General features: G+C 42.0%; 1 protein-coding gene across 3 annotated transcripts in view; it reads right to left on the minus strand.

The window, feature by feature from the left end:
* Positions 1–24,469, minus strand: part of HTR2C (5-hydroxytryptamine receptor 2C) — a 216,565-nt gene that overhangs the window by 63,474 nt on the left and 128,622 nt on the right. For 2 of the 3 annotated variants that reach the window (XM_053955901.1, XM_053955899.1), the window contains exons 1-2: positions 18,741–19,007; positions 10,451–10,856 (exon numbers count right to left, since the gene is read on the minus strand). The gene's annotated coding sequence lies outside the window, so the exon portion shown is untranslated. Of the gene's footprint in view, positions 1–10,450; positions 10,857–18,740; positions 19,008–24,469 lie in introns of those variants that run through there. The other variant, XM_053955900.1, reaches the window with a different exon arrangement.

The following is a 24,469-nucleotide window of genomic DNA, read 5'->3' on the forward strand; positions in this document are numbered from 1 at the left end:
CTTTCAGTACTTCTGAATTTTACCCATATATTTACAGGATGTATTACCCATCTCCATGATGTATTAGCCATGAGCACAATCTCTAATTATCTACAGAGCTAGTTTCTTTATTGAGTATTTTTTCCATCCTGTAAACAAACTGGGCATTTTCCTGAAGCTGGGTTTGGGCTGACAAATTGTGTAGAGAATATGGCAGAGAGCCAGTTCTCAGAATTTTTCTCAGAAGCCAATTGATTCATGTTTGTCTCACATCCCAGTATCCTTGTGAGAAGTTGTCAGAGGGCAGCCAAAATTGCTTCACCTACAGATAAAAGGTCATTCACTTTCAATCATATGCAAAACCAGGGAAGTGCCACAGAGCAAACAGCTTTGCCCAAAATTCAGATTGCACCCAAAAGTTCACCAACCATTAGTCATTGCTGTAAATCATCATGACTAATCAGCTCAGCTCCACATCTTAACGACACCAGCCTCAGGACCTATCCAACAGGACCAGGGCAAATTTGGTGGACTGCACAGCGGGTGCAGGGTCGTGGTGAAGCCTCTCCACAAAATTCTCAGCAAATCTTGCTTTAAGCCAGGCTTGAAGGTGTCCTGTGACTAACACAGCCAGCTTTCTACTTTCATACCTGACTAGTGGCTCGAGCCATGCAAGCTGTCAAATTGGATGGAAAAGAAAGAGCAAAATGGAGAACACCACAACCTGGATTTCTTTGGGCTTTGCACCTTAGAAATCAGCTTGTATTACATATAGAGAGAAATGGGACTACATTTAAGTATGTTCTTTCTTTCGGTGAACTAATCCACTTGATTATCATCTCAAAGTATCTTTATAACACCAATATATGGGTATATTCACAGAAAAACTTTTACAGAAAGGCTAACAGCTAATTTAGTAGGATTCCTTCATTAAAAGTTCCTACACAGCTTCTCTATTATTTCAGGCTCTCAAAAAGCTTTTCAGACACACAGTATCTGTACAACATGTAAACATACGTATGTTCCGTTTACAAGCAAATAAATCAAGACCTGATATCTTGGAAATAAAATCTGGGAGAAGCAATAGAGCAGACACAATTGCCCCAGCTGGGTTCAATCCTGTATTCTCACTCCAGAAAGCCTGGACTGAGTACACTCGAGGTTTTTGCTCTTTTAGCTCAGCCACGAGAGCAAAGCATACCCTTCTGTCAAACTGGAACTCTTTGATAACCACTCTGCTTGTCAGACTAGGAGCAGTAACAGAAAGACAGAGGGAGATGGTAAAATTAAGACAGTCATGACTATTTCACAGAACTTTCATGCTTCGGTGCTGTTCCATCAGACACCTGAGGGAAAACATGACTTTGGGCATGTTTTGGACTGGCAATTCTTCATGCCTGAAATTCAGCACTTTGGAATGAGCTGTATCAGCTCACTAGCCTAGGGGGTTTTCCCCTTTTTTGTCTTTATTTTATTGCTTTTTCTCAGCTGGGAAATATCCCAGCTAATTAATGAGTTGAAATAGTCACTAATGGATTCAGTGAACACAAAAACTAATGCAAGAGAAGTACTGGGATCATAGAGCCATGAGTGAAGGCAGGGTGGGGAAATCTGAGGAGAGCCCTTCTTTTTAAGAGCAGCTAAATGCTCCGCAGTTAATTGAGCAGAGGAGCTCAACCCATCTTATTCAACTACAATGTAACTTGAATATCTCTGCTGTCCTGTGCAATACTCTACAGCTGCCTGGCACAGTCTAAGCTAGATGCTGGAATTTCAGCATTCAGTGTGAATGTCTGAAAACAGTCTGATGGCTCACAGACCATTTCTGTTGTGAATTTAAAGCAATTGTAATGTCTGAGACAGTTTCCTCAATGTCCATAACTGAATTCAAACTAAAAGCAACAACCAAGAGCCGTGAGCCTAAGTATCTCTCTGCCTGAGGCAGAAGAATTGATATATTAATTGAAGGATAAGGTGGAACATATTGTACCTCAGGAAATGCATTCGCTCCAAAACACATTAAGACTGTCAACAATTTGGCTTGGATGTTCACAGCATGGTACACCAAAAAAAAAAAAAATCATTACTGTGCTACAGTATGCAATAAAACCAGGCTTCAACACAGACAGTAATGCTCTAGAGAGAAAAAATACATGGCCAGAAAATCAAACAAAAAGTTTGGAATCATAAGGGATTAAATTTTGTAGTTTATTTGGTGTGACAAGTTCCAATTAGATGCCAAGGTTTCTTCTGGCATGTGAAAGTACTGTTTAATCCTGCTGCCCATAATTTATTGCCACTGCTCTTCCTGTCTGCATCACCTCTGCACTCACACAGCACGTGTGGATCAATGCTGGCCTCCTGCACAGCCTGTCCATCACAGGGAGTCCTTCCACCAGTCGAGGCAGAACTGCCTGCAGAGCTCCACATGAACTGGGTAAGGAACAGAAATTGGGTATGGACAAGAGTTGCGCTGTAAAGGCAGCCCCATGCTTTGGCAATCAACATAAATTTTGTACTACAAACCGGGACTTTGTTACGTCTTTTCACTAACCAAAACACCTACAGAAAATAATTATTGAGGGTTCCAGGAATTGCTTGTTCTACTTATACCAACATTAAAGAAAGAAAAATCAAGGCCTCAACAAAAATACAGTGCATTTTCTAGGCAGGAGAATAAAATTTGCTGCTTGGTCACAAAATGACAGACTGGCTAGTGCTGGAAGGGACCTCTAGAGATTATCCAGTCCAGCCCCCCTGCTCAGGCTGGTTCACATAGAGGAAGTTGCACAGTAGTGCATCCTGGCAGGTTTGGATCTCTCAGAAGGAGACTCCACCATCTCTCTGGGCAGCCTGTTCCAGTGCTTTGTCACTCTCACAGTACAGAACTTTTCCCTTCTATTCTGATGGGTCTCCCTGTGTTTCAGTTCGTGCCCATTGCCCTTGTCCTATCACTGGGCACCACTGGAAGAAGCCTGATTGGGTTCTTGTATGCAGAGCCTAAAGAAGTCAAGGTGTCTTGGTTTGAAAAGACAGGAGTCTGTGAAGGAAGGCAAGGGCCTCCCGTGAAATGGGAAAAGGTAAACCCCCTCCCTCTAAATGACCACAATTTCAAAATAAAAAGGCTCTCAGGCAAAGATATGGGAATGGGAATAGCAGTTCTTTACTAGGAAAAAAACTAAATAAAAAAAAAAATGTAATTAGTACAAACAAAACTACTGATTGAGTCAGAAACCTGTTGGTGATAGTCCAGTTAAATGGTGGCTGCTCCTCCTGCTCCTGGAGTGGCAGATAAAATGCTGCTGAAGCGATGATCCCGTAGAAGGGTGTAGTTTTCTCTGAAGGTCTGGTGATAGAGTAGATGGGCCTGGTCTTCCTCTGGGAATCCAGCGAAGAGGCTGAGTTGATGTCCCAAAAAATGCTGATTTTATGCAGGTAGGGATGCTTGGCTCCCCCCTCTGGGTGGAGCATCTCACAATGGGATGATGTAACTTTATCAGTCATGCAGTGAGCTATTCAATGGCCCATTAACAGAAGATATCTCCCTGGAGGGAGACACTGTGCTTGGAAGAGATCAGAAAACTGCCCAACAGAAGATACCTGCCCCACCTCCGGCAGATGGCAAATAGAATACATGCTTATCTTATAAGCCAGGACACAAGGGAAAATGGATGGCTGCTACTGAGGGGTAGAGTTCACCACAGATGAGAACAGAAACAACTTTGGATATTTAATTGACACCTTTTTGCTACTGTATCCAATCTATTATGTTTAAAAAAATTCACCAAGAATGGTTTATAGGTTTTCTTTTTACCTGCAGCAGATGATAGTTTTTTAGTAAGTGGAGTGTTTTCTGTAGAGGTTTTAAAGAAACTAAAAATCTCATGGAAGCCAAACCAGATCAGAGCCATCAACTACAAAAATAATTTCCTCACCTCCTTCAAGCCAAACAGTTTGTTAAGAAAAAGTCCAAAATCTCAGTCTAAACGTATCAAATATTGCTTGGGACCACAAGCTGAAGTTCATGCTGCACTGGAAATTTGCTGTGCCCTGTGAAACCACTGAGTCTGTTCTCTACGTGGTTTGGCTCCCTCGCTGTGAGCTGGAAGCAGAACAATCTGGTGGGTGTGATGTTTTTCACTTCTCTATAGTTCCACTCCCTGGAAGTTTATCTTCCCTTATCCTCCCTTCTACTTACTCCTTTAGTGACCTTGGAAAATAGAGATAGAGATCACAGAAGCAGAATCCTGAAAGATTATTGCTTTTATTATCTAACTGTTGGGAAGCTGATTAAAAGCACACATCCTTTCACAGACTACTCCGTCCATTAGCACTTTCAGCTCTCTTAAAACGGTCACTGAGCAGGATATTAAACACAAACTTAAGTACTCAGCACTTTTTATTCCAGTACAGGTGTTATCATGGCAAATGTTGTAGGAAGGTGTCTGTCCCTAGTTCAGGAGTCCTATCTTAATTCTTACTACAACTCAACAATGGCAACAAGGATTTTGATAAGAAAACCTCACTGGCCTGATAGCAGGGCAAAGAATTGTGCTGGGTGATGGATAGTTACATAAATACTGCTATTTTATCTGCACAATTTCAGCCAAATCTCTGGTCTGTGATGGTCCCTGAGCCACTGCCCAGGCCACAGTGACAATATGCTTGACCTGGTTTGGGGCCATCAGCACTTCTCTGTTAAGTGGCAATCCAAAGCCAAAATCACTGTGTGAAAACCACTGCAGAGATCACTTCATACTTTCACAACACCAACCAAGGATATTTTACAAGGTCTGAAGATAGGCCCTTTACTACTTTCCCATTATAATACCAAGCTGCTTTCTAATGTGATTTCTCTTGAAGCTATCAGCTGCTTTGGCATCAAGGAGGATCTCCTGATGGCTCCTGCTACCACATAGAATGGCAAGGCATGAATTCTGGAGATGCTCAGTCAGAGAGTCTCATAAACCCAGCACAAGGTTAGACAAGGAGAATATGCTCCCAGCCTCTCCAGGCTGTTCAAAGTACCAGTTATAAAATCAGTGTATTTAGGAATAGATTGCAGCAGTCATCTCCATTAGCACCTAAGTCCTTTTGTGTGGTCACATATCTTCTTTGATCCAGTAGCTGTTATTCCATACCTGGTTTGAGCAGCAATGGATCTGCTGGAACACCAGGACTCTCTGGTGCTTAATTGAGGAGGAGGGCATACTGCCAAAAGGGACAGGAGCAGAAGCTTTTTCTTTTTTGGATGACATTAATACATTGCTGCTCTTAGGGAAGAATCCCCCACAAGTTTACAGAGCACTGAGTCAGCCTCATCCCTCAGAATGGATCGGGCAAGGGTCGGCTGCTCTGCTGCTGGGGTGGGCACAAGGATGGGAGGGAGTCCTGCTTGCTGACAGCTCTTATGCAATGCAGATAATCCATCTTCCTGCAGTCATTTGTGGGTGTCAGAAGAAGCTAAGAACAAACCAGGAAAAGCCTTTGGAAAGGTCTGCTAAGCAGTGAGCTGAAAGAAACATCTCTCAAGACCAGCATACCCTGGCTTTGGCTTAAAACACAGCCTTAGGTGACCTCTACTATGTGATCACAGGTGATAATCACACATTGCACTTTTATTAGTGATTGACCTGCCCAGGAAGTGTTAAAATCAGCACAGAAAAGTAGACATTAGAAAAAATACTTACATTCCTGTCCGTATGGGATAGATTCGAGTTGCTAAGCTTAAGGAAAGATGTAGGTGCCCCCTCCTGCTCATTAAAGGGAGTTGTGAAGCAAATTGCAGCATTTGAGATCCTGCTTACCCACAAGCCAGATAAATTAGATTTTTTTTTTTTACCAGTTTGTCTCACACGGGCTACAACAATATGCATCTCCAGCAGAGAAAGCAGGTCAGCACTGACTGCCATTCAGAAGGAGAGATGGTCAGTTAAAAGAGAGAAGCCAATTAAGAAGCAATTGGACACTCCTAGTCAGGAAGATACTAGGGAGAAAAGAAAGAATATAAGGAACATGACTATCTGAGAATACCCAGTATGCCCAGCAGAGGCTGGGGAAAATCTGGTGCTGTGGATGAGATTCATTCATGTCCTTGCCTGCAAACTGAGGAAGCATGCTATGATCAGATGCTAGAAATTAAAAATAAAATCAAAATCCAAGCAACAGCACTGCGTTTTTATCAGCTTTAAGCTTCTTGTTTTCCTTGTTAACAAGATCAAGAAATTTATTTGTGAGAGAAAGCTCTATAATTCAGTAAACTTACAGAAGTTTGTGAAAGACAGGATTACTGATTAACTCCTGATTAATGCTGAAGCTTTAGGGTAGTCTAGAAGCTAAATTAATAACTCAACTGTACATGCAGGATTCGAAACCAGCTGTTTACTCTTTTGAGTCTCTTGCAAAGCAAGCTTGCTCTCAAGGTCTTCAGAATAAGCATAATGGTCCTGGGTTTGGTCCCATGCACTCTAAGCACAATGAAATTGTGGCCATATAAAATCACTGAGAACAAGGTTAGAAGGAAGTCCAAGTAATAAAAGGCCATGTCACATGAAAAGCTGACCTTCACTTTGTTACAACTGAAGTTTTGCAAAAATAAAAAATTGCAATCCTTTTCAAAAGAAAATGTAAGATGTAATCTAACTCACATCCACTCCAAATCAAAGGTCAATAATGTTAAATGTACCTTTTTACATTGCCCAAAACACCTGAATATACTGGATCTGTTGAAGTGTCTAGTACCAGCTAGAATCAAGAACAGTAAAAGATAAATTTGGATGTAAAGTCTCTTCTGGAATGCACCAGATAAGGCTTCTTGCAATATAATAAAAATATATGGAGAAGAAGCTTTTAATTCAATCAGCATTAAACAGTTTCAGTTAATTCCAGGGGGGGAACAAAAAACCAAGCACATCTCTGCTCAGCGTAAAAAAACAACAGTCTTTGTAATGGAGCAGAAGGACTCACACTTTTGTCTCTTTTTGAGAAATAAAGCTCTGTAAACACTGGGCCTACTATCAATCTACCTTCTTGATGCTCTGAATGATTTGGTCCAATAATAGCAAAGCCACTGCCCTGCATTGCTCAGACAAGGTACACAACCTGCTTAGACTTGGCTTCAGAGCAAATCAGGAACAGGACATGGGCTGTCTCACCATGGGCATGTTTGGAATTTGAAGAAATTACCTTTTTATTTTAAATTACAAAAGTTATCATCCTAAATCTGTATTCGAATCCACAAATGGTTCCTAATAGAATAACATGTTGATTAAGTCATCAAACAAAACACGCTGGTGTTTTGCTGTTTCTGAGAGCAACTCTGCGTCAAGTGCAAAAACTGACAAAATTTGAGTTAACATCTGGCTTCCTGACCATGTTGTCCTTTTCAGCAGCAAGAGGACAGAGGCACATCTCACTTGGTCAGAGCCTGGTGCTAATAACACCAAGGGCAGGGTTTGGTCCCTGCCCATTCACTGAAGGGCTGGACTCAGTGATCCTTGTGGGTCCCTTCCAGCTCGGACAATTCTGTGATTCAAATGTGGAGTTAGCAGGAATGTTCCTACCCAAAGTGCACAGAAGGAAAGGAATCTCTGCCTTTCAATTAATTATTTAAATTACTTGATGCAACCCTTATGTTCACAATCTGCAGCTACACTGAGAAACATAAGCAGTCCAAAACCTCTAAGGACCTTAATCATTACAGAGTATGCAGAGGGAACTTGTTGACAACTGCAGCAGTCATTTAAATCTGCTGGCACTTTTGGAAACAAATAGCTCTGTATAAAATCCAGTTGGAGCTGGCTTCTCCTCCCCTTGGTCTCTGAACACTGACAGAAAGACATCCCCACCTCTACCCACCAGGTGCTCAGCAGGGCAGGTGGTGAATCCTCTCCATGATCATGTGGAGCACACAGGTGTTTTCTCTCCTGAGAAAAGCACAAAGCAATCCTTCTGCAGCTGTCACTGAGAAATGCTTCCCCCAGAAACAGCTTGCATTGTTCTTCACAGTGTTTTTACTGCTGGACAGCAACCATGGATTTTTCGTGGAAATAGTTACCCTCTCCAAAAGTACAACTCTTCCCTGTTAAAATCCACAAGCAATAACAGGTTGGTGATGTTAAAGCTTTTCTATCTCCCCACCAGAAAGTTATTTTATCATTAAATTTTGGTCAAAGCCCAACAAATCATTCCCACCTATCAGAGGGGGATGTGCTGCAGCAGTCTGAGACTGCACAAGTCTCCAATCACCAGTGAGACATCCCTGGACTCTTGACCTTGTGTGCAGAGCTTGTCTTTCTACTAGAGTGCTGCTCAAAACATCCTTCAAGATCCATTACTACTGATTTTATAGTATGTAAACTTCAAAACACTTCTCTGAATTTTAAGGGACAAGGATAGTACAACAAAAATCAAGAGGATGAAAGACAAGACCATGCAAAGGAGATAAATCATTTTGCTACATGTTTTTAGATTAAGTGTACAGAGCTTTTATGAAGCTAGTGAAAATCTTCTAGATGAGCCTTTAGGGCACATCAATTTAGAATTTTTTTCTTTCTGCTCCGTCCTTATTAACATTGCTCAAAAACAATGCTGAAAATAGTTGCCAGCAATGTAACCGAGCCTGTGAGAGGCACCATAAAGGCTTCTGTGCCTCAAGGCACATCACTTCTGCTCCTCCTTTTATTTTTCCATGTATTTAATTGAACTTGGCAGTAACCTTTACCACATGAAACCAAGACAGCAAAGCAGTAGATTTGATCTGTGTGCTGAGTCTGGACTGCCTTGCTGTGAACAGCTGGGGAAAGTGGTGCGTGGAGATTGCCTGGGTTTGAAATGGAGACATGTTACCTGTCCCCCTGCTCCCACTTGGTGGGAAGTGTTGCCCCACATCTTTTCCATATAGCAGCCAAGAGCAAAAAAGCCAGGATAGCAAACCTCTGCTGGAATTTTCCCTAAATTACACGTAACTCTTGATAGGGAGCACTGAGTATCTCACTAGCACAGGTAGAGAAACCTGATCCTTTACCCTAATCCTTATGCTTTCAAAATATTATAAACCATGGGCAATCAAAACAAAAGCAAAACTAAAAACCGTACAAACAAAACCTTGGATTAACACTATATCTACAGACCAGTCTCCCCTTTACTTTATTTTAGGCTGTGTTTCACCCCAAACTTTATGTTTGCCAGAAAGATTTTTCAAAATGGAAAGCAGTATCTTTTGTATTTGGCTGAAAGCCACCACTGTAGGACATCCTTCCTGGTTGGAAGGTACAGAAACAACACTGCTAAAGGTGTTCAGGACCACAAGCATCTGCTCATTTGCAAAGAGAATAAGGAAAATCTATAAGATAAGGGCCTGAAGTCTAAGACTAGATAAAAGTTCTAAGACTCACCACACATATCTAATTAGCAGAACATAGTTTACAAGAGAGTACTGACCTTCTGTGTTTGGGTGAGAATGCCCTGAATTGGCACACATGTAGGACAGGGTAGGAGACCAGTGCCATTCCATCCCAGAGATACCTGAAGCCTGGGGCATGCTGTGGGTTGTGTGGGCTGGCAGGCAGGGGGTGCAGGCAAATACACCCTTAACTGGCCCCTTCTTCCCCTTTGTACAAGAGAGCAGAGATCAGGGTCCTTCCCTGCTCCTGAGGGAGGATGGACAGGGCTGGGAAGGCAGCAGTGTCATCCTCAGCTGCCAGTGGCTTCACCTGTATTGGTCAGCAGCTCAGTGTCCAGCTCTGCAGCATCAATCTCAAATTACAAAGCTTTTCTAATGCACAGGATCATAGAAGTTGGTGTAAAACCAACTCAGTCCTGAAGCTGCAGAGAAGAAAAAATTCTGGCAATAATGGAAGGACATAATCAGTATTATTGCCATAAAATGTCTGTAGTGACTGCACTGGCAATTTTTCCAAATGGGTTAGCTTAGAGACTGGCTTCTTGCACTGATTACTAAATTATTTTCTTTACAAAGGTCTAAGTGGCTCTGTCTTCCAGATGAATAGCCTGAAGCCACTTGGTTCAGAGCTTCAGTCCCCTGAGATTCATCTTGGACAGTAAGAAATGAGACAGATGAACACTAAACTACTCTGTGTACAAATCCAGCAGTGGCTTGGCTGATGAGAACACTTTGTGTAAAGTACCACTGAATTTAAAATAAAGACAGAGGTGAACTGAGACTACTGAAAAGTTAGAAGAAGTCAGCAGCAGTATTTGATAACAAAGCATTTTAAACCAAATAAAGCTTCCCGAAGAGAATTTTGGCTTCACCACATCTCACTTCATCTGGGAGAGCTGCCTTGCCAGGAAAATTAGGAGCAGTGTGCTGGAACTGGCACTTTCCCAACCCAGGCACTGCCAGAAATCTGGAGTGCCCTGCTCCCCTTGCCTGCCCCCAGGGAGCAGCAGGTTCTTTGTTGGAACACAGAGTTACACATTCGCCCAGCTCTTGCTGAGCAACACTTACTTTTTTCTTGAAAGAGAGCACCTGTGCTCAGGGAGGGGAGCTCTTTGCAGCCACTTGCACATCTGGTGGGTGGTGATGCAGCACTGCTAGCAGGGACAGGAGGAGGGAGAGGCCGTGGGTGTGCAGGGTGAGGATCTCACGCAGAACCACGGGGACGTGGGTGTACACCAGCCTTGGCCCACGTGGAACAGGATCTGGGCAGCACAGCAGGAAACAGGGAATTCAGCCCCTCTGGCAGCTGCTCCAAAGGAGGTTTGGTGATCAGCTGGGCAGGTTTGCTCTGCCTGTGGCTCAGGGCCCTCCTAGCAGGACTTCAGTGGGCTCTTCTCAAAGCACTCTGAGCCTGGGGATGACACTGGGCTGAACTGCTCACCGGGGAGGAGACTTAAACATGCCAGGGAAACCTCTGGGGAAGAGAGATGGAGAGACAGAGATGAATGAAAAACAATGTTTATCCCTGAGATTTAAATGTCTTTTGCTTTTCTAGAGTATGTTTGAAATGTCCCTGTTAAATTAGTCTATTAGAAAAAATCCCATTAATTGGACAAGTTGGTCAGCTGTGGCTTACTCAGAATTTGTTCTGGTTTTAGTATTTTATCATTAAACATAGTTCTGAGTAATTCAAACCTCACAACACCAAGGAAAAATTGCCCATAATTAACATATTCAAGTGTAAGCAGCTTTCATCACACAAATACCAGCAACAGCTCACACCACTCTCCCCCACTCTACTTCACTTGTTTATTTAATCTGCTTTATCACTGAATTTCTTCTCTGGGTTCCACTGATGCAAACTTGCACTGGTTTGAAAGGTTCCTCTGCAAACACAACAAAGCAGCTCCATACAGGAAGGTTTAATCTGTCACCAGAGCTTTTCAGCAGTCAGGTCCCTAAGCATTAGCTTTGTTAATTAAAGCAGCACATCTGAAAAATTAGCAGAATACACTGAATAACAGAATACACTGGCATATTTCTGTGCAACAGGGAGAATTTATACCTTCAGCAGTCACCAGTGGACTGAAAAAAGCCAGTAGAGCATACCACATGATGTTGTAGCACCCCTGGGCTAGAAAGACAAGTAATATGAGTCATTTAAAAACCAGAAACAGTCAAAAGATCATTAAAAAGCTACTAAACCTCACAAAACCAAATAAATACATGAATCAATTAAAATCTCTATGTAGCATCCTAATTGAATTTTGCTATAGTAGTATCACATGGCTTTGGAAACTGCCCTTCAGAAATCCAACCAAAAATTGGCATGTTCCCATCCCTACTTATTCTCCCTGATTAGTGAAATATCAGAAGGAAATAAAAAACAAGGTGGAGGGATTCAGAAAAAAACAAATACTCGTATTTAAATTTTGTCAGGTTCTTCTTATTCATGAATCTTAAACTCATTCATCCAAGAGTGGATGGCATCCTTCTGCAAGAGTGAATTGTGGCCACGAAGCACTACACATACCATGGAACACAGCATCACAGGGAGTCATCCAGCACAGGAGCCCAGGCCAGGGAACAGCCTGACACTCTGAGGAACTGAAGGGCTCTTGCTCCAAAACATCCCGACTACACAGCCCAAGAAAAAAAAAAAAGGCAAAACTCCCCAGTGCACCCCACACCCTCACACAGACCCCGGAGCCTGGAGCGGCTCCAGGGAAGCCTCCATGCAGAGGCTATGCAGGAATCCAAGAAAGTCTAAATCTCTTCCCAGGAGTCTCCTGTGAGATCTAGCACAGCACAGAAGTGCTAAACAAGAGGGGGAAGGAGCAGGAAAATCAGCAGCAGCACAAGGAAGGCCATGAGCAGATTTGTGTTGGCTGCAGCAGTGTCTGCCCCACCAAACCAGCCCCAAAGCAGGGTCAGCAGAGGAGCAACAGCTTAGGGGAAGCACTGACATCTGTAAGCATGGAAAATGGGAAAACTACTAATGTAACTGATCTCAGCTAACCCACAGACCTACTATCATATCAATGTACCAAATATCAGGCATCAGTGCTCTCCAAAGGGAGAGGAAGCCAAGCAGGAGGCACAGAAGATTTGCACAATGGGTTTGTGTATAAGGGGATCCTGTGATGGACCATCCAATGCAGGTTCTTGGCTCTGTATCATCACTGTCTGTTTTCAAGTACCACAAAATTTCTGTCTTTAAAAAGTCCTTTTTGCAACAGAAGTGGTTGAACTGGTAACTCTTCTTTACCAGCCACCCAGGATGGTGTAATTTATACTGCATACAGATGACAAACCCGAGGAAGACTTTGCTGTGCTACAGTCTGAGGGCCAAGGCACTCATGTTGGTGACTCTCCCAGCATGTGACAGCTGCTGAGATGAGCCTATGAGCAGAGGACAGACTGCAGCAGCTGCTCTGAGCCTTGAAGGAGTGAGAAACCCCCAGCTTTACACACTGCACAGTGCCTCCTCCTTTATCTTTTAAAGGTAAAATAACCTCTCAGGAAAGCAATTTCCAAAGTGACTAGTGTTACTGGTGACACACAGCTAGGTGAAAGAGAGAATTTACAGTGACTAGGATAGATCAGATTTATGGACTAACAGGACAGGCGATGCGTGAAGGAAGAAATGAAATGTAATGAGGCCAAGAAAAAATTAAACACATGCTCTATTCCAACCTAAACAGAAGTGTACAATTAGACAGGAAACACAATCTAAAACAATTCACATAATGCTTCATAGCAGTATAAAGAGAGAGCAGAAAAGATCTTGCAGCTCTTACAGACTTCACAATACAGAGAACAAACCAAGGCAAGACTGTAAGGCTAGTTGAAACATCCATATGAAATGCACAGAGCCTGTCAATCTCAGGAGCACTTTTTGCCACACTGAAAAATGTGAGACACTGCCAAACAGGCTTCCAGAAGGTTCAAACTCAGTCCTGAAAGATTTCATAGATATCGTGTTATATAGGCAACATGAGCATTTTTGCAAAATTAAACCTACAAGTTCCATTAAATCATCCTAAAGCTCGCATGGCCTGAAGGCCTTTAAGCATGTGACAGATAAATGCAATAGAGAAGCTGTTTCTCAAAATGAAAGGGTATAGCAGGGAATAAAACTGGCCTAGAGGAGAACAGGAATGAGAAGCCAAGAGTTTGAACTGGTCCTTGAAAAAAGCTTTGGTGGTCTGGTATTGGGGCTGAGCCATATTGCAGAAAATGCTGTGCCAAAAGATGCTCTGGGTTACCAAATACTGCTGGTGGGAGCATTTGAATGCAAATAACTTTTTTACAGATAGAGATACCCTTAAAACTGTGAAAATGTTCTTTGTGCAAGGTTTATATTTCTACTCTGAAAACATTTACATACATGCTTAAGTTTATATGTGTTGACTAGTGAAATCAACTGGGATAATCATAGGCTTCAATTTACATGTTTAGCATCATAAAATGCAAGGGGATTAGCAGGTTGGTATGTTTTTATCCGTCTTTGGTTCATTGTATATTTTTTGCAGTTGTACTTGGTGCAACAGGAAGAACTGCAATTCCCAGAAAGCTAAGAGAAAATGCAAGATTTTAAAATACTATCAGATGCAACAAATTTTTTCTTTACTGGAGAACACTCATTTTTAAAAGCCCTCTGTACATACCTTATTAAAGTATTTCCTTAATCACAGCAAATTCTTAGCTGTATTCCTGACTAGCTTCTTTATTTGGCTCAGAAATAAAATTAACATTCGGATATTAGCAGTTTTGCTGTTCAAAGCCTAAATTATTTTGAACACTTAAACAAAGTCAATAAATGTTTAAATTAAATATACTCTGCACTTGCTTAGTGATTTTAAGTAAGAATTAAGTTGCTGTTCCCTTGAAAACTGTGTTTAAAACCAGTGCAATAGGAGAATAATGTTAGAGCATTTAAGACTGTACCATCATTAATATATTTTTCAGTATATTGCAGGCTGAATTTAGCACTGTAGTCAATGTTGCTACATAACTACTCAGATTCATCTTTCAAACAAAATATCAAAAAATTGAAAACTTAAGTAAATTTTGAACTTCTGTGACTGAGGCATAGAAGAGTGTTTTACTCCATTTTCCCACTGATTTTCATTTCCATTTTGAGTTCAGTTTCTTCAGAATTCCCTCTCTGAGCCCACTGGGTGTGACAAAGGAGTGTCATGGAGGTTTATATGGCTTGAGGAAGAAAAGTCACCTGTGCTGGCTTCACACAATTCTGTTCCAACAAGATTGTTACAATCCTATTTAAGACAAAAATTTATTCCTTGCACAAGGGTTACAAAATCTGAATCCCATCCATTGGCTCCCCTCATACTAAATAAATCCAAGAGTAAAGGGTATCCCACCCACCCCAGAGCACGTTCCCAGCACAGGGAACCTGCACAAGTTACAAATCTCACAGTCAGCTGCAAGTTTTTTCTCTTGTAGCCCACAAACAAGTAAAAATATTTCTTCTGTTTGTTTCAACCTCTGAAAAGTATGCCTGCATAGACTGTGGTTTCATTTTTATCACAACATGGACACTGTGCTGGATGAACTTTTCTTTGGTTTAAGGGACAGAGTCAGATGTGGGGGGACAGGCTGTGTCTGCCCTTTACCCCAGAACTGGGAACCAACAAATAGAACCACAAACAAACAAACAAACAAACAAACAAAACCCCATAAAAACAAACAAACTCATCAAAAAGACCAAACAAACAAAACAAAGAAAGAAAAAAGAAAATAAATATTTTAACTCAGTTTCAGTAATTCTGAATGTTACTAACGAAAGCAGCAAAACAAAATGGGTATTTTGCAGAGTATGGCTTTCAGTTTTCCTTTGAGCAGCTTTGTGTCATGTAAAAAGATAATAAGAAGATGGCTCTATACCTCTGGAGGCCTGATTAAAAAAATCTGTAATTCAGAACCAACAGCCACTTTCTGATCTAGAAATAAACAGCCTAGGACAAAACCACAACTCGGGACCCACAGAAGAGCATTACACACACAGACACAATCACAAGAGGGCAGAAGATTAACTCTCTTTTTGATCTTCTGATGAGAAAGAGCACAGTTTTGACACAAAACTGCATTTTCTCCAGTGGACACTAAACAACTCAGGGTAGCACAGTCCAAGAGAGGATTTTCAAAACTGCCATCCATCTAACTTTCAGCTGTTCTACCAATTCAGCTGGTGACATCCAAAGTCCCAAGGCATGAGCACATTGCTCTTTCCCTGCTAAAGAGTCAGCATAGACAATATAGAATATTTAAGTATTTTATAACACTCTTAGGAAAGAAAATTAAACAGAGCAAAGCACAGCCAGAAAAAGCCAGCAATAATATTTTCCACAATAGCAGAATTTTGATTTCATGGAAGTTTGTCGCTGGGTGCATAGGAGTGGGGTCTCTGCCAGCAAGGTAGGGTTGCTGAAAGCAAACGCATTAAACCCATAACAGCAATTCTTCATGGCTTCAGCTTTGCCCTCTGTCATTCCCCTTTGTCCTGCAGTCCTTTGCACAGAGAATGAGACATATGCCAGCATGACCTTTTGCACTGTCCCTTAGACACCTCTCTTCTGGCTTAATTTCCAATTAGCATTCCTATTTTATACCCAGGATATCACTCATAACAATTTTAGTGCAGTCAAACAGTTCCTCCCCAAATGAGAGAAAGGTTAATGACACTTCCTGTGACTGTTACTACATGCTTTGCATAAGAAAGGGAGTGGATTTTAAATAACAGGAGCCAGCCTCTCCTGCAATGACGTTCCTTCTTAGTCACTGACCTTCAGCTGCACTGCCCACGTTTTACAAACCAGGAGGTGCTTTCTGCCCTGACACTCTTGTACCCTGAGTAAACAGAGAAGGGGTCCAAGCATCCTAAGCTTAGATCCTTGTCTGTAACAGTGCCTTGAACCTGGAGCCAAAGCACCAGTGACAAAGTGTTTGCATTGGTGCAGTGCTGGGAGTGTCTCCTCCCTCCTGGCGCAGACACAGCTCAGAACCACCACCCCAGACCAGCCCTGGGACTGGCCTGGGCACAGGGAAGGGGTCCTGCTGCTCTGGAGCCAGGAAGGGTGACAGCAGTGTCAGGTCCCTGCTTCACCTCCAAAACAATGCATGTGGAACCAAACTTATGTACTCAAAGACAGAAAACATTAGAGGGAACACAATGCAAACAAGAGGGAGAATAGGAGTTTGACCTAAGAGCCACTGACTGCAGCCAAAATATTTCCATATAAGTAACTGCGGCGTTGCGTTGTTTTCCCCGGTCCTGGGCAGCTCTGGAGAGCCTGGCTAACGCTGCTGTTTCTCGGCGGGACCGGGGCTGCTGCTTGTCCCGGGCGCTGTGTGCTCAGCGCACCGGGGTGGCGCTGGCCGCGCTCTGTAGCCGGCGCGGGGACGAAACAAAGAGGGAAGGAACGTCCAGTCTGTCCGCGCGGTTGGCTGGAAAGCTTTTATTGCCGCGTGGAGCTGCGATGGAGAACCACAACTGCTCCCTAGCGCTGCCGGGAGCCGAGGGCGCGTGGGGTTTTATAGGGGGTGGGCCGATGGGGACGGAAGCCCCCCTCGCCCAGTGGGGACAGACAACGGGGGAGTGACGTGGAGCGTGGTGGCCAACGGGGACACGACAGGGGCGGACACAGGGCTCTGGGGCGAACGGGGTTGTGGGGACGGGGTGACAGACACAGAACTCTCCGGAGTGGACAGGGGGTGGTTACAGGACTGGCACGGTGAGCTCCAGTGGTAAGAGACCCAGAGCAGACCACCGCGGTGGGGGGAACATGGGGCGTGCACAGGGGTACACAGAACCGGCTAAGTAACACATATCAGAACCCCTAACCTGAACCCAAACCCCGGATGCAACGAGTAACTGTTGTTAATCCTATATTGTATAATTCCTGTTACCTGGTAATCTTTCCCCAAAGGAAAAAAAGTAATTCTGATTGCCTGGTAAAAGTTACCACTGGTTGTGGAATTACAGTAACTTCAAGTATTTTTATGTTAAAAGCACACCATGTTAGCAACTATACTTTTTCCTATTTTTTACAATTCTTGTTGTTTAGATAATCAGCTTTACCTCCAACTTATTTCAAACTGCTTTTGAATCAAAGATGGAATTAAATTCACAATGTAGAAAATACGTTTTTTAATAGGTGCAGTGGCTACAAAAGAAACCATTGAGTTTGCATTTAAAAAAGAGTCAGCACATGAAGAAAATTATCTACATAATTAGTGATTTGAGGCAATTGTGGCTAATCATATTATGATCAAAAGATTAAAAAACACCTCACCTCATCTTTATCTAAGAAAAGATTGATGGTAGCTGCTGTTTTTATGAACTACAATGGTTTGCAATTAAGCACATAATTCATGTGTTTAGCCAGAGAATTCCCTGGGTTGTAACTTTCTTTACACGATAATAGGAAACATCTTAGGTTTAAATATTTGGTTTATGTGAACCTGAGATATTATGATGGGTTTAAATCTTAATATAGAAATTATGCAATGTCATTTTAATTCTGAAGGCGCCTTTTTCAAACATTTTTATACAAGGTTTAAGATAAAAAGACAAAATCAACCCAAACAAAACCACTAACTTCTCCCCTCCCCCAAGACTTCACATTCCCTGGAGATGGAACTGATTTGAAGGATGCTATCAACAAGAAACGTCAGCTTCAAAACTTAATTCTCATCAGAAGCAAAGCAGATGGGACAGGAAATGTAGTCCAGCACCCCCACATAACCAGTTCACAGGAGCAAAGGGGTCTTATCCAAAATAGGAGACAGTGCCTGGGCTGAGCAGGATGTCAGTACATCATCTCAGCTCATCACAGGGCTCAAACACCCACCCCTTCAGTCTCTGTTTTTCACTGGATCCCACTGACCCTCTTGCCAAAGTGGGAAAACTCTGTGTGCTGCTTGTGATGGAGAATTTGTCATGTCACTTTTACTCAGCATCACAAACAGAAGCCATGTTGGTTCCAAGAGAGTCGAGATGCTCAGCAGGATCCATCCCCACACCAGGTTGTCTTTCCCCCCGGGACAGCACGGCCCCTACTCAGGGCTGAGCTGCCCAAACACCCCACACCCCCTCTGGCAGGTTCCCCCTGTGCCCAGCCCAGCGCCTGACACAAATCTGGTCTGAGCCCTCAGTTCCCCACTGCCACGGCCGTGGGGCAGGCAGCTGAAGTTCTGCAAAGTCTGGCTTAAGCTCTGGCTTTAGTTCAAACAGGAATCAATTCAGGGAAGCCCTCAAAGATCCCTTTTGCCTTTAGGAACACTTACAGCACAAATTGCTGTGTTTTGTCTTGGTGCCAGGCTTTGTACTCACTTTGTGTTACCGTGAACGGCTGCCAAAAAGGAAGGGAGAGGAACTGGGGTCCATTAGGCAGACTTTAGTTTTTTTCATGATCTTCCCAGAAGTCACTGCCTGCGCTGCTCTGATGCATCTGTGCAGTTCTCATCCAAGTCACTGAAAGCCCACGCTGCAGCCCTGGGGTATCTACAGCTTTTCATCCCGGGTGCCAGCAGCACAGGCAGCAAAAAGAGAGTTGATCCTCCAGAAAGTACCACTGGGAAGAATGAGTTCTGTGTCAGCTCGCTGTCTCCACGGAATGACACACTGGCCAAGCTGCAGACATCATATGAGGCGCTGATTCTGAATATATGCCACATGAAGGAAGTGGCATTTCTATCAGCAGGAAGCATTTGGGTCAAAGTTAAGACAACTGTTCAGGAATGACCAAGTGTGCTTACCCAAGAGGTCATAGCAAGTGAATTTTGTCACCTAAAATTTAATGAGCCATGCCTGCCAAAAGGGGTCTGCTTTTTTCTGCCCCTTCAGGGGGGACTCACCAAAATAATCTGCTTGGTGCTCACAAGGAGGTGAAGAAACGCACACCAGGACCTCTGTGACAGCCACTGCCTTCACAAAATGCCTATTTAATGTTTAATGGCTGTGAGGTTACACTTTGCACTATCAGCTTTAAGACCTAGCCTACCTAGGATGGGAAAAGTGCAGCTTATTTAAATTTGCTTTTTGTCTTTCAAAAAAGACTCAGGGAAGGTTCTTTAAGAACACTGAGCAATAACAATTAATAATACCTGAGTCACTGGGCTGGCTTGATTTTAGACATCAAGGGGTTCTCTGAGGATTTTCCCATTTATTAGTATTTTAAATTTTTTTAGATTAGAACATTATTTTTATAACTGCAGTTGGGAAATAAATATCTTAAGAGTTGTTTTTTTTTTTTTTTTTTCTTTTAATGCAGGGCTACAATGTGATTTACAGTGAAAATTATGAAGACTTAATATTTGAGTTTCCTCTGGAACATACTGTTCTTGCAAGGTCAGTACCACTGAATAGTATTTAAAACTCATGGAAATATATGTCTTGTGTGGCCGCCAAAATGATGCACTCCCTAATGACCTGTGCCACAGGAATAAGAATCAAACAGCTGCAACTGCCAGCAAAGTTTTGGTCACCAATTTGGGTATTAAAAACCCTCCTAAGCTGATTATAGCCAAGATTTGCAGGGACAGCACAAAGGGCACCTCTTTCCCTGACATGAGTCATTAACCTCTATATGATTTGCTTTCTATGTTTTAAGATCACCCAAACACTTTTTGCATTAATTGCATTAATGCAAGTAAGGGATAAATGCAATTTAAAACAAAAATCACAGGACTCATTTACATTTCCCAATCACTTTCTAATGAATAATTTTACATGCAGACATTGTCCACTCTGTAGAAAAGGCCCCTCAAAGGCAGGGTGTGAACAGCCACAATCTAGCACTTTAGAAAATGATCACACCAGTCCCCATTGCCTGCATTCAACCAAAATTACAACATTTATTTAAAGGTTTGCACCATTTCAGACGGCTGCACAATGTCTCACAGATAAGCAGTACTGCAGAGGAAACAAAGGCAGGGAAAGGGCAGGCACTGGGGACAAGGACTTACTCCACAAGGCATCCATCATGGCACAACAAGCACTGCATTCTTGGCAGGTTTATCGCTGTAAAAAAAGGAATTAAGGGCAGCCTGAAGAGCCACAGCACATGGGAGCTGCCTAATGCTCAAACCTCACACCTGGATTTACTGATGTTGTAAATGTCCACGTCACGACTCTCAAAAACCTCATCTCCTGTAATCAAACAGCAAGTGAAAATTTAAAGTTTTGTAATATTGGCGGCAGGAGAAGGGGATTGTTCCCCATGGCTGAGAACCAGTAACTGAAAATAGTGTGATGACAAATGAATAAAACTTACAGAAGTAGTTAAAAGAATCATGAAATCCCTCAATGTAAAGGTGCTGAGTCAAGTTTTTTTGAGTGTGTGCCAAGACTGCATTGTTCAGAAAACAGATGAACTCTTTACAAAAGATCTATCATAACTCTTCTAAAAATAATTTTTATTTCAATTCACTTGACAAACCTCCCAGCAGGGACAGTTGGGAATCACATATGCAATGCCACGCTGTGGAGCTGTATACCTAATGCCTGATCCAAATCCCTAATGGACATCAATTATTATATAAGATGAATTAAACATGAAGATTATTTATTTCCATAGCACATTTTAAGTATGTACTTGTATGTGATGAAAATTTTATTGTTTATGCTTGGGAAATAAAAAGGGCAGGATGCCTAGCATTAAAACGAATTTTCTAATTGAACTTTAATGAGTCTTGTCAAATCTCTTGATGCAGCTTCCTCACTTCTAAGGTCCTTATCTAAAGAATGAGCCTGCATTAGCATTTAAAGGCAGCAGGGCTGTGCATGTTGAGCCTTAGCTTTAACCTGAGGCAAAATATTTTTCTTTTAAAAATTAGCCAAATGGAATTTGCTAATGGAATTATTTTACCTTATTTTAGATAATGTATGTAATTTATTTACATAATTTCATTTATGAGGGAAAGCACTAAGGAAGAAGTAGAAATTTAAAAAAAAAAAAAAAACCAACCAGCCAAAACTTTGCTAGTTGTTGCCAGATTAAAAGCAACAGCAAATTCTACATTTCAGAAGTTTTCCCAAAAATTTCCCCTTGAAAACAAGAAAATTGTTTTATCTTTTCAAAAAGAGATCACATTTTGACCACTTTGCTATGACCACTTTGCAAGGTCACAGCAAATGCCTTAGAACCAACAGTACATTTGTGCTGTTCACACTGCCAGGAAACTGTTATCCATTTTGTAATTTTTTTTAATTTTTTTTAATGCAAACATTTCTATAGCAAAGAAACATTTTTGTGTGATTCAAGTAGAAAACAGTTCCAGAGAAAGTGAAGTCCCAGAGGACAGTGTGGGTGTGCTCCTCTGGATCTCTCTAGGCTGCAGCAGGTCCCTGAGCACCACAGAGGGGGCTCAAAAATAGACCCAGTTTTTAACAATGAAGCACATCTGACTTCCTAGTCACACAGACCTCTTGGAAACATTTTCTTTCTCTTCATGTCAACCTTTTCCTCTTGTGCACAGCTCTTCCTTTTGCCTCAAGGAGGTTTTTATAGCCACTGCATCTGGTATTAGAGATTTGAAATGCCAGATCCAGCCACAACAGGGCAATGAATTATTCCTGTCAGTCCATATCATAGACTGAGGAACTCAGATTGCTGTCACTGTCAGTAGTGCTAAAATTCATGAATATAGTTTATGGGTAACCCTTAGTTCAATTTAATTACCTTACAGTGAACCAACTAGCAAAAACCATGGCTTCAATCCAGAAAACAGAGTATTATCCATCAAAGTATAAGAACACTCCTAATCTGAGGCTGGTCAACCACTTACTCTCATGCCTTTGTGGTATCAAAGGCTTCTGTCATTGAAAAGATATTTTCAATTATGATGTATTCCTATTCTTTTAAAAAAAGGCACCCCAACGAATATAAAACCCTCATTTAATTACATCCCCACCCTTACAAGCCCACTGCTGCTTTGTAAAACTAAAAATTTCCTAGATGTTAAATAGGAATATCATTCCAAAGGAAAAATAATGTCAAGGATAAAACTTTGTTCCTGAAGAAAACTAGAACTTCACTTGGTATTTTAAAGACTTCATTAACAAAACCCACTGTGGGAATCTACAAATGTTAAATTAAGATCAAGACCTTAAACAGTTTGTCAAACAGATGAGCACATCAAAGCATTTCAAAAAGGAAGAACCTGAGACTTGAGAAGCTGTCAAGAGAGCAGAAGTGAGAAGAAATAAAGGCTAATGAAGTAACGGCAATGCCTGAAGAAATGTCTGGAATAGGTTTTCCTCTACATTATCATTTTAGAGCACTAAAAATGAGGCTGAATTCATTTTATGAACCTGAATTCACTTCATCACATTCAATATTTTATTACATAGAGATACATATTTCTATAAAGACCCATTCCCCCCTTTCTTAATCTCTTTATAACTGAACAATCTCTTTGCTGTTATTTCGAAGTTATTTGTCACTTTGGGAAATAGAGGAGAAAATACTGCATCCATTCCTGCACAGCTACTGGAAAGTGCCATAGTCCTGGTGCAATCCCTAGGCCAGAGATAGGGGGAAATAGTCCATTTGCTGTGGGTAATTCAATGTAATTTATGCAAATAAATCTCTACAATGATCCAGAATAAATAAATCAAACTTTTCTTTGTCTATAACCTAAGGCTCAATGAAACCCACAACATCCTCATGGTGCAACATCTTCTTCTCAAGCCTTCTTAACAAAGGCTTGAAGCTTTAAAAGCACCTGCTCTGGCATGCAGCATGATACAACTCTATATGTGCACCTCTCATCCCCAGCAAAGGCAGGTGTATGAAAAAGTCCATTTATTGGCTGTCTGCTCTTGACAGTAAAGAATTTTTGTTAGAAGGAAGCCAAGTTAACAACTGACCCCAACTCTAAAACTGCAGAGCTGTGTAGTCATCTTTGCATCTCCTCTATGAGCTCATAAATAAATGGGTATAAGCTGTTGAACTACTTCTCTTAAGTTTTCAAAATAATATCTTTTGTACACATCATGATTTTTAAAGAAAGTCCATTTTTATCTTGTGTAACACACCCTGTCTGCAGCCTGCATGCTAATTATTTCAGAGCCACAAGGTTTGCATCGCACATGGAAACAGCTAAATCTTCTGTGAGAGTTTGAATTAATCCTTCTGACTTGGAAAAATCTATTTGCAATCTTGCCTCCTTGTATTCATTGCTGTGTTGTCCCCCAACACAACCTGAATTTTAAGCGTACTTGCTGTGAGACTACTGGAAGATGATGTTTCAGTTGCCTATTTTATTGAGTGTAATGCTTCTCAAAATGTGGTGGGTTTTGATGGATGATTATTTGAAAGCTGAACTTGTAGGATAAAAGCTAAGCCAACAAAGCAATGCATTTCCTTCAGCACACACCATTTGGGAGCACTGCTGGAGATGCATCTGAACGTGCTCATTTGTAGAGACACGTGTCTGGCTGCAGCAGGGGAATGGCCATGGGCAGACCATGAAATGACCATGGGCTCCTGTCAGCAAAGGAGGCTGCAAACCCCCAGAGTCAGGCAAGAAACCTCCTGGAGCCTTGACCACATTTCCTGCTGTGCAGGCTCAGGATCACCACCACAATTTCCTTGCTGGGTTTACCAGCCTGTGGCCCCAGGAAGGAAATCCCCTGCACCCCAGAAGACAAATTTTCATGGGCCAAATCCAGTTCTTCAGGTTCTGGAGCCTCACCCTTGCTAGGATCAGAGAATGTGGTGATCACTTTTTAAGCTCATTTTTGTGGGAAAATAAATATTTTGCAGGATGAAGACAATTCCTTTGCCACCAATGGGAATTCATCATCACAGAGTCCTGCAGAGCAGCTGCACAGTCACCTCCCCGCTGCCATTTCCCTACAAGGTTTCACAAAGACACCCACACCTGTGTCAGGGGCATATTGATAGATAACATACCCCTGACATCATCTCCCCTCCAGAGGAGCACGGGCAGGGCTCCCAGTTACCATAAACTGTATTTTTCATCTTAATGCTTAGCAAAGCATGAAGCAAACACACACTATCAGAAGCAAAATACAACCACAGACCAGTGTTAATG

The sequence above is a fragment of the Vidua chalybeata genome, chromosome 14, assembly GCF_026979565.1.
Source record: "Vidua chalybeata isolate OUT-0048 chromosome 14, bVidCha1 merged haplotype, whole genome shotgun sequence".
NCBI lineage: Eukaryota > Metazoa > Chordata > Aves > Passeriformes > Viduidae > Vidua > Vidua chalybeata.